This window comes from Petaurus breviceps, unplaced genomic scaffold, assembly GCF_028583685.1.
Source record: "Petaurus breviceps papuanus isolate PSGF00001 unplaced genomic scaffold, PetGlider_PUasm1.0 37, whole genome shotgun sequence".
Lineage (NCBI taxonomy): Eukaryota > Metazoa > Chordata > Mammalia > Diprotodontia > Petauridae > Petaurus > Petaurus breviceps.
In genome coordinates this window covers 99,422,260-99,432,059 of record NW_027186296.1, presented here as the reverse complement: position 1 = coordinate 99,432,059, position 9,800 = coordinate 99,422,260, and the positions used below count along the sequence as shown (strand labels likewise).

The window sequence follows — 9,800 nt, the reverse complement described above, 5'->3', positions numbered from 1 at the left end:
CTGGAGACTATGGTCCATGGGATTGTGAAGAGTCAGACATGATTGAATACCTGAACAACAAAATGTCTTGTCTCTGTTCTCTCCAATTATTCCTTCATGCAGCTAAAAAATGGTTATTTCCTAAAATATAGTTCTTACCAGTTCACACTATCTTCCTCTCCCCATCCCCCCAATTGAAGAGTTCAGTGACCTCCCATTGCCTTTAGGATAAAACACAGAGTCCTCACTCTGGCATATAAAACCTTCCCCTATCTGGTCTCCCTTTACTCTTATTTCATATATTCTTTCTTTATACCAAACTGGCCTACTCCCTAGTTGTTCCCTGAACACAAACATTCTATTTCAAATCTTTCCACAAAAGGCCCACCAAGGCCTAGCATGCATATCCTGCTGGACACTGCCTCATAGAGTCTTTAATTTCCTTCCAAGCATAGCTCGGGGCCACCTCTAACAAAAAAGCCTTGTCTGAATTTCTCCCCCTCTCCCTCCAGTTAATTAGTACTCTTTAAATCTTGAAATTACTTTGCGGGCAGTACTGGTTTGTTTGGCCTTTGTGTCTCAAGCAAGTAACACCGCACCTCACACATAGTAGGCCCTTAGTAAATGTTGGTTGCATTAAATGGAATTGAACTGGTTGCTCCTAGTTTTCTTCTGGTAATGTGCTGGGTGAATGGGATGTTGTTTTCTTTTCTTTAATTTTTATTGTTATCTATTTTTATATCACCTTCATTTCCCAATATGTCTCTTTCTCCTCCCTTGACCTGAGAGTGGACCCTTGTAACAAAGAATTAGACAAAAAAGGGAAAGGCCAGATCCAGCCATCAAGGGAGTGAGATGACGTGACCAACCACTCACCACAGATTCTGGTTCCTTGTGCCATGTTCAGCAGCTCCAACATCATTGCCATGAGGAATGGGGTGCAGCAGGTCTGAATCAAGGCTGGGCTCAGCTGCATGAAGGTTTCCCAGGCTGCTGCTGATCTCAAGCAGTTTTGCTTGAAAAATGTCCAAAATGATCCCCTCCTGACTGGGGTATCTTCCAGTACTAATTAATCCTTTTTGGTCCTAAAAGGTCTGTTCATTCCTGTAGCAAAATGCTCTTAAGCTCCTTGGAAAGGACCTCTGAATCCAGTTTTCATATATGGATCTGTGATGTGATGTGATGTGATGTTCTGTGACATGCATTGTAACTTTTTAAAGGAGGGAGAATTCTGAAACCTGCACAAAAACTTTGTCTATGCATAACAATGTGCCAGGTTAATCATCCACATTTCTATTCTGTCAAACTTCCTCATCTACTACTCTGAATTTCCTTTGATTTCTGTTTCATACACTGGCAAGGATACAAGAATAAAATATCCAGTTGAAAATTAAAAAAATAAAAGGGAAAAATAAGCAAAACTGAACAGTACAATACATGCAGTTTTCCCCCCAATATCCATAGTGCTCTACTTCTGCAAAAAATGAGGCAGGTACATTCTAATGACCTTCTCTCTCTCTCTCTCTCTCTCTCTCTCTCACTCTCTCTCTGTGTCTTTCTCTGTCTGTCTTTCTCTCTCTCTGTCTCTCTCTCTTTCTCTCTTGGTCAATCCCAATGATTATAAATACAATAATAAAGCCTCATTTTTATTTTATTTTATTGTTATTTGAACTGGGGTCTTGAAGCAGCTCACCCAGAATCCCTGAACCTCTAACCTTCCTTGGTCATTATTCCTCTAGATGTATTGTCTCCCTGTAAAGTCATGTAAGCTCTCTGAGGGTAGGACTGTCTATCACTTTTTGAATTTGTGTCCCTAGCTTTTAGTACTTAAATACACAAAATACCTAATAAATATCTTTAATTTATTCATTGGAAGAGACGCTATCTAAGTCAATCTATCCTGATGAAGAATGCCTCCTACAATGTACTAGACAAATGGTCCTTTCATCCTACCTTGGGGACTTTTCATGAGTGGAAACCACAGCCTACAGAGATAGCCCCTTGTGGAGAGCTCACATAACCAGGGCAGTTTTTATTTATATTTTCTTTATATCTTAAGCTTAAGTTTGTGTCTTTGCCATTTGTCACTTTTGCTCCCAGTTTTGCCTTTTGGAGCCAAGCAGAACAGCCCTTCCCAAAGTTTTACATAGTCAGTGGGGCATTCCTGTAGGATCACCATGAGTATCATGTATCTAGACTTGGCTCTTTTGGTCTAGATTGATTTGTTCTCTAGGACTTGCTCCAAAGCAATGCATGATGGCATTGTTTACTTACTCAGTAAGCTGTGCAGGGACATCACTCTATCTTGCCCTCTAGAAACTCCTTATATTTTCTTGCTTACACCCATGGTGTTGGTGATCTATTTAACTGGAAGGGTAATTGCATTAATCAGACTTACCTTGGTCTTTGCCTACTTTCTATTACTCTTCACAGGGAAACTAACATATCCAGTGAAAAATATCTCTGGTGAAAAACATGCTTTACTCTGGGTTTTTCCTCTCCTGGTAGTAAAATTCTATACTACTTTTCTAAAAACAAAGCAAGGTACTTATTTAACTCTACTTTTCCCCACCTCCCATAAATGGGATGGAGGTGGTGTGGGAAGGGAAAACTTTTATTAGACTTGTGGGCACATCTTGCTGGGTATTTCCAAAGTGAAGCTTCAATGACTCATCCCATATTTTCTTTAGCATTCTCTTTCTCCTTTTCCTTCTCTTGCTGTCTCTTACTATGGGACCACATGGATCTCTCTCTCTGTTGTTTTTTTCTCATCTTTTTTCTTTCTCCCTTTCACTGTTTCCTCTCTTTTCAATATAGCTATATGTGATGCAGCATGATCTAATGGAAAGAATTATGTCCTTGAAGTCTACAAACTCAGTCATTTACTAGTGGCATGACTTTGGGAAAATGACTTAACCTCTCTCAGTTTCCTCACCTATAAAACAGGGATATAATAGCACCTACTTCACAAAATTGCGAGGATCAAATAAGATATTACATTTAAAGCACTTTGCAAACCTTAATGTGACATACATGTATATATGTGCATATTAGCAATTATTATTTATTATTGCCATGTGCTTACAAACCATTTATGACTTTTCAGTCTTATATTGCTTGTTCTTTGGATTAATGACCTATTTAAAGACTGGAACAAAAAATGTTGAGCTAACCAAGTTTTGGGAACTATAAGAGGACTTATGGGTAGAATGAACTCATACACAAGGCAGTGATTTCCTTGTCTAGGAGTTCACTTGTCTGAGGTGAAGAAAGAATTCATGTTGGAAGTAGGGGTTAGAGTAGAGTTATGAAGCAGTCTAATTCCCCAGAAAGAATACTGAATTTAGTCTCAGACAACCTGGTTTTGACTTGTAGCCTCACCACCTACTAATTCGTGTGACTTTTGGCTAATCCATTATCTGTTAATTTCCTCATTGAGGGGACTAGATTAAATGACCTTGAAAAATCCTTTTCAGCTCTAAAGCTATGATACTGTAACTTTGGGAATCCTTTCTAACTCTGAGATTCTATGATTCTTAGGAGTGAATAGCAACATTATATGATAGATATTATATGTATTAGGATTAAACTGGCCTTCATACAAATCCTGGCTATGCTACTCACTACCTGTTTGTACCTGGTAGTCACTCCAACTTTATGGGCTGCATTTTCCTCTTTATAAAATGAAACTATGAGTCACTAGACTCATGTGTCCCCATGTGAAAGAGCCCATAAACACCTGTACCCCATCCCTTGTCTCAGTAGCACTGTATAAATGCTATCATCATCTTCCCCTTATTATTCACTGTAATTCCCAATGTTTTTTTATTTATCTACACTTAACAGTTATCTTTCAGTTCAATCTCTCCCCTCTTTGAACCTCACTAGTCTTACTAGGGAGGCAACCTGGGATGATGGGTCACTTTTGTCAGGATAGCTTGCAGGATCAGTGGAGTTATTTTTACTTCTAACATTTGTTTTTCCAGACTTTCTTGTTGCAGGTTCAGGGTATAGTGAGCTTTTGTATTCAGTGCATTTCTTCTCAAAATCTATGGAAAAAAAAAGTCCAAGGGAGGTTAGCCTTGTCTGTTTCTCTTGCCCAGTCCACAACCACAACAATTCAGCTGCCAGATCCATGGCTTTCATAAAAATTCTACATGAATGGATTTTCTGAAGTCTTCCAAATGTCCTTACTCTTAACCAGGAGAGTGAAAGAGAAGTTCTGTCTTGGATCAGCTATTTTACTTTGTATAGATTTTCAGAGTAGTCAGGCAACCTTTTTATTTTATTGCCAAAAAAGTTTTATCAATTTGACAACATTGTCATTCCCATATAGATCTCCAATTCTACCAGAAGAACTCTCCCTTTTAACAATGACTGAGACTGACAGTGTATGTAACATTCCATCCCTGTAGGAACTCAGATCTCTATGAGGTCATTTTCTTTTTTTTTTTTTTTGGTCTTTATTAATTTGTTTGTTTACTTTTAGTTTACAAGATTCAGTTCCACAATCCCTTGAGTTTCAAATTTTCTCCCCTTCACTCTCCTCCCGGGCCATGAGGTCATTTTCAAATGAACCACTTTCTCTTCATAATCAGCTCTGGTCACTCTCCAGGACCACTATATTCCATACAGACTTATAGTCATCATGGAAGTTACTGAATCAGAGAAGCAAAGAGTTTTGGGTTTTAAAAAGAGGTCAGTGATGATTGAGTCCATCTTTCCTTATTTTAGACTTGGAAACTGAGAGCCAGCAATGTAAAAAAAATTTCCCCAAGTTCATGCAACCAGTTCCTAGAAGAGGGGAGTACTTGTCCATTACATCACATTTCCTCATGTGCATAATTCAATAAAAAGCTTATTAAGAATCTACTATGTGCAAGGTACCGTGCTAGTGATGGGGGAGAAAATGACGAAAAGAAACAGTGCCAATCCTCAAAGAACTTATGTAGAAGAGCAAAATTGAGTTTTTTCAATTGCTTGAGAACCACAGTATTCTTCTCCCTCACCCCGCGCCCCCTGTTTTCTACACAAGCACAAGAAAATTTTCCACCCCTCTTGGTTTTCTTTTCATTTTCGAAGGGTTTACCTCCAGCAGATCATTTCCTATCCAATTGCCTTCAGATATCAATTCACTACGTTAATTGAACATGAGCTAGTAACAATCACAGAGACTTTTAATACCAAACCTAGTAAATGTCTAGAGCAGCCATCCCAGTGGGATATAAAGTCCTCTTTGTTTCTCCTTGGGCTTATCTGCAAGCACAATGTAATCTTGAGGTAGCACACCCACTCTTTACTGTTTTTCTTGGGTTGGGTGAACCTATGCATTAAAATCCTTATGAATTTACATGTTGGAGAGAGGTGCACAGTGTAGAGGGGGGAGGAGAAGAAGGAACTACCATTGAGGCTGCTGGGCTTCTCTGTGTAACTCTTTGTTATTCCAGACTGTAGACTGCTAGTCCCAAGCCACACCTAGGCAAGGGGAAAGGTTTGCTTTGGCTCCAGTCCAGAAGTGCCCTTTTAAGGCCGTTTTGGTTGCAAATGCAGAGCTCTTTAAGAACTGCAGCCCAGAAAAAGTTGAGGCCTCTAGCATTCACCTGGCCTCTGGATTCAAATTTTCCTAAGAGGCCATTTGTCCCCAGGGAGTCAATGACAAGGATTTTACCTGGGTAAACAGAGGTGTGGTGGTGGATTGCCTGAGAACAGGTGCATATGAATTGGGAGCTCTGGAATTTTTTTGTGTTTGGTGAGGGAGGGATAGAATGTAAGGGGTTTTCTATTTTCTTTCTTTGCAGTTTATTTAGTCTTCTTTTGTAGTATCTGTACAGTGGATACTTTCCCACTTTAGTGGAAAAAAAATTGGCTCTCACCAGGCAAACAATATCACAAGCATTTACCTCATTTGTCATTTCCAACTATTCCTCTGCCAAAGTCTCTCTGCCCCTTTCTGCAGTCAGTCCCAGCATGATGTTCTTTCTCCCCTTTCCCACCTCTTTACCTTTGCCCTGCGGTTAGACTCCCTCCCTGGTACTCAGAAGATCAGAGCTTTATGGATAGGATCCTAACTAAAGAGCTGACCCTCTGGGCCAAACTTCTCATTTTAGGGATGAGAAAACAAGCTCTGAAAAGGAGTCACAACACTTTCTAAACCAACAGGCTATCTAGGTCTACAGCGGAAGACGAGGTCTCACATGGGGTCATGCCAAGAGTGTTCAAAGCCCAGCTGTGCCACTTAAAGCCCCTGCATCTTAGAGCAAGGCACTAAACTTCCCCTGGCCCAGTGTTTTCATTTGAAAAATGAGGCCTTTAGACTACTTGACTGCTAAAGTCTCTCTCAGTTGCATAGCCTAGAATCTCACTAGCTATATAGTATTTGCCCTGGAAGGAAATGTAGGATTTGGATACTACTTTTGACTAAGAAGTATTTCAGTGACTGGACGGATGGGAGACCTAGATATCACAGGGGAACTAGCTGTACTCTTGTGGAGAACCTCAGAATTGGAGGAACCAACATTCTATGGGAGAAGGAAGGGAGATGGGGAGGGCTGAGGACTGGAGTCCTCCAGGCTCCTGTTGGAAAAGCTTTTATTTGGTCAGGTGTGTTTGAGGGCTGTGAATGAAACACTTCATTGGGAAAAGAGTTGGGAGTCCAGCAGTGAGTGGGAGGTCAGAGTAGGTATCCTCTCATGTCCCTTCCAACTCTACGACCTCCTAGGAAGGGGGAAATATGTACCTAAGGGGTTGCCAAAACTGTATCTACAAACTGAGGCAGAAATGGGGACAATTATCCAAATAATTGCTGCACAAAAAGAAAAGCCAAAAAGAACCCTCCACTCAAAGGCATTTTGACATCAATTAAATGTTTAATTTATTCTGTTCTCAATGATCTAGGTCACAGTCTCACTTGCCTCTCATTTTGCAAATGCAGACAGACCCAGGTTATGGAAGATCAGAGAGCCTCTGGTAGGAGAGATAGGAAGTTCTTTGATCTTTCAGTCTCCTCACCCAACAACCTTTTCTAATAAGATTCAGTCCTCCCTGGCTTCCATCTGACATCCCATCCCCCAGTCAGGTCTGTGTTCTGGGTGGCTAACTGTCTCAGCCCAGCCTAGGAGCAGTATTGTTGCACAGCCCAAACTTCCACCCAATTGTCAAGCCGCTAACCATTCTGGAGTAAAGCAAACCCAGCTGCTTCCAGAACCATTTTATTAATCAAGATGACTCATTGATTCACAATAACTCCAAGTGCTGTTTGCAAACTGCATGCTGTTTATAGGGTTTTTCCTTTTTTTTTTTTCTTAATGTGTGCCTGATTTTTTTTTACACACCCAGACAAAACAGAAAAGAACAAAAAAAAAAAAAAACATGGCTTGAAATAGATGTAGAAAACTCAGTCTGCAAATATCTCCACATTGTTGGGCTTCCACTCTTCATTCAGAACAAGTGCATCAAAGTGCTTTATACAATAAGGTTCATAGATCAGGGTCCCCTGGGTATGGAACAAGCTTCCTCACACATCACAGGAACTAGGCCCTTTCAAAGGAATCATCTGGTTAGCTGCATAAGTAGGAAAATTTTTGGCGATCCTGCAGAATGCATAGTTAATAAAGAGTGGAAATATCACAGAGGGAAAGACGGAGCATATGTTTCTGTCCCAGAACGGCAGTAACTTTTACATGCCCAAAAGAACAAAAGTGCTTGTGAATTGTATTAGGTACTACCCTGCTTCAGAAGTATCCTAAGTCACCCCCATTCCCAACCCGCTACTAAAACACACAGACACACACAGGGATACACACACACAGACACACAAATCCAGCTTTAACCATCACTTCCAATATATCTCTTTCAAGGAAAAGCCTTTTTTTTTTTTTTCAATAATCCTCTGACCATCAGTATCAAAGGAGGCATACAAACAAGGCATAGGCTTGGCCTAGGTGCTCACCATTCTCATTGAGGATATCTTAGGCACAGTTCAGATGAAAGACCTTTCTGTATCTGTGCTATGTCCCTTTTTTAGAGTACAAGTTTCTTGAAGACAGGGATGTTATTTGTTTTTGTCTGGTCCTGAATTAAACAGTAGAAAGGGAGTAAATTGTATTGCATTTGGGAAATTACATAGGACTTTCAAAAGTCCCAAGTTCCTTCTTGACATAAAAAAGGCCATCCTTTTAATGCCAATATTCCTCCAATGATGCAATATTGTTATTCAGAAAATGCTAAGAGCTCTGAAGAATAAAGATTAGAGGTAACCTAATAGGCAATGGAAAAAAAAAGTATGGTGGATAGACTTAGGCTGTTCATATTGCTATTTATGACTTATTCATGGGAAATGTCAGGAAATGATGCAGGCCAGTCATGTAGTGAAAGTAAGGAATGAACAGATGAACACCTAGAGTGTTGCATTGTTTTCTATAAAATTTGAAAAGATCTAGAAGAAGGCTTTGAGTGCTGGAAGATATAGATTCATTAATTTTTACTCCGTTGATTGTAGGGAAGGATTGGTACATTCACTGAGTGTTACTAATGAAAGGTCCCAGTCCCAAGAGTAGTGATGATCTATAATGCAAATACCTTGGAAAGACTGGATCATGTTAGATATTCTTTATGTAACTGGTTCTGGTCTGATGATCATGTGGTACACAGCAGCCTTTTGGATTGACTATGGTTGTAGAACTAGAACTCAGTGATACCTTCCAACGATCTTAGTAAGCCCTTCCTAGCTATCTGTCTTGGTGGATCTCTATTCTTGGTTTAACTCTTTTGCTGATGGGGTCTGCTGAGAGATGATACTCTAAGGGGAGAGGCATTGGACCCTCTCCCTTCACATGTGACTGATGAATAAAGGCCTTGGTTCTTTGCTTGATTTAATGCGTATTCTTTTCTGTTAGGTGAAGGAATTAGAGGCTTGCGATACTGTGAAATTTGAAAGGTCGGGAGAGCAAGTGCATGGGATTCCCAGAGTCAGAGAGTACAGAAGTCACATCCACACCAGCTTTTATAGCCAGCACAACACTAATGTTGCAGTCTGAGAAGTTTTGTGACCTATCCCAATGGTAGTTGAGATGAGGATATACCTGGCAGCAATGTCATGTTTGGATATCAGCTTGGTGGGGATTCTCCAATGTAAAAACTGCTAAGTCTGAATCCACGCTCCTCAGGGACCAAGGTAGGATAGGGGAGAATGGGCTTCCCAAGGCATTGGGGGTGGGGAGGGGAAATATTTGTATTTTTGGTCTTTCTGTTCTTAGTTAATATCTCTTTGTTAAAATTAATTGATGTTAATTTGTAAAATAGGAATAAGGTGCTAGTTTCTGGCAGCTAACAGTGTGTGTGTGTGTGTGTGTGTGTGTGTGTGTGTGTATGTGTGTGTGAACACATCTGGAATGGGTATCCAGAGCCAAGGACATTAGAGAAGAGATACCCCAAGGCCCTCAGGGGTACCTCTTGAAACTCAAGGGGTGAATGTAACTAGTTTGGCTCTGGAAGATTTGTGTAAATGCATAGATAAGGAAGGATAAATCCTGGCTGGTTTGAGATAGTCACTAGTGGAGAAAATGACCATACTGATGAAATCTCAGCTCCTTTATATTCAAATTGGTCATTTCAAAAGACATGTTGTTTTCTATGGAAACTTTTTCCTTTGCATGAGACTAAAACAGTAACAGTTTCAGGATGAACTATAAATTTCAAGGTCAGGAAATATTATAGCTGAAAGGGGTCATAGAAATGTGAGACCTTGGACAATTCACTTAAGTTTAGTCTGTAAAATGAGAGGATTGGGGTAGATAATATCTTAGGTGTCTTCCAACTCAAAA

At 40.1% G+C, this 9,800-nt stretch overlaps 1 pseudogene; it reads left to right on the top strand.

The window, feature by feature from the left end:
- The first annotated feature begins 878 nt into the window (after positions 1 to 878).
- On the top strand, positions 879 to 1,089 carry LOC138168682 (guanine nucleotide-binding protein G(I)/G(S)/G(O) subunit gamma-5 pseudogene; annotated as a pseudogene).
- The last annotated feature ends 8,711 nt before the right edge of the window (positions 1,090 to 9,800 follow it).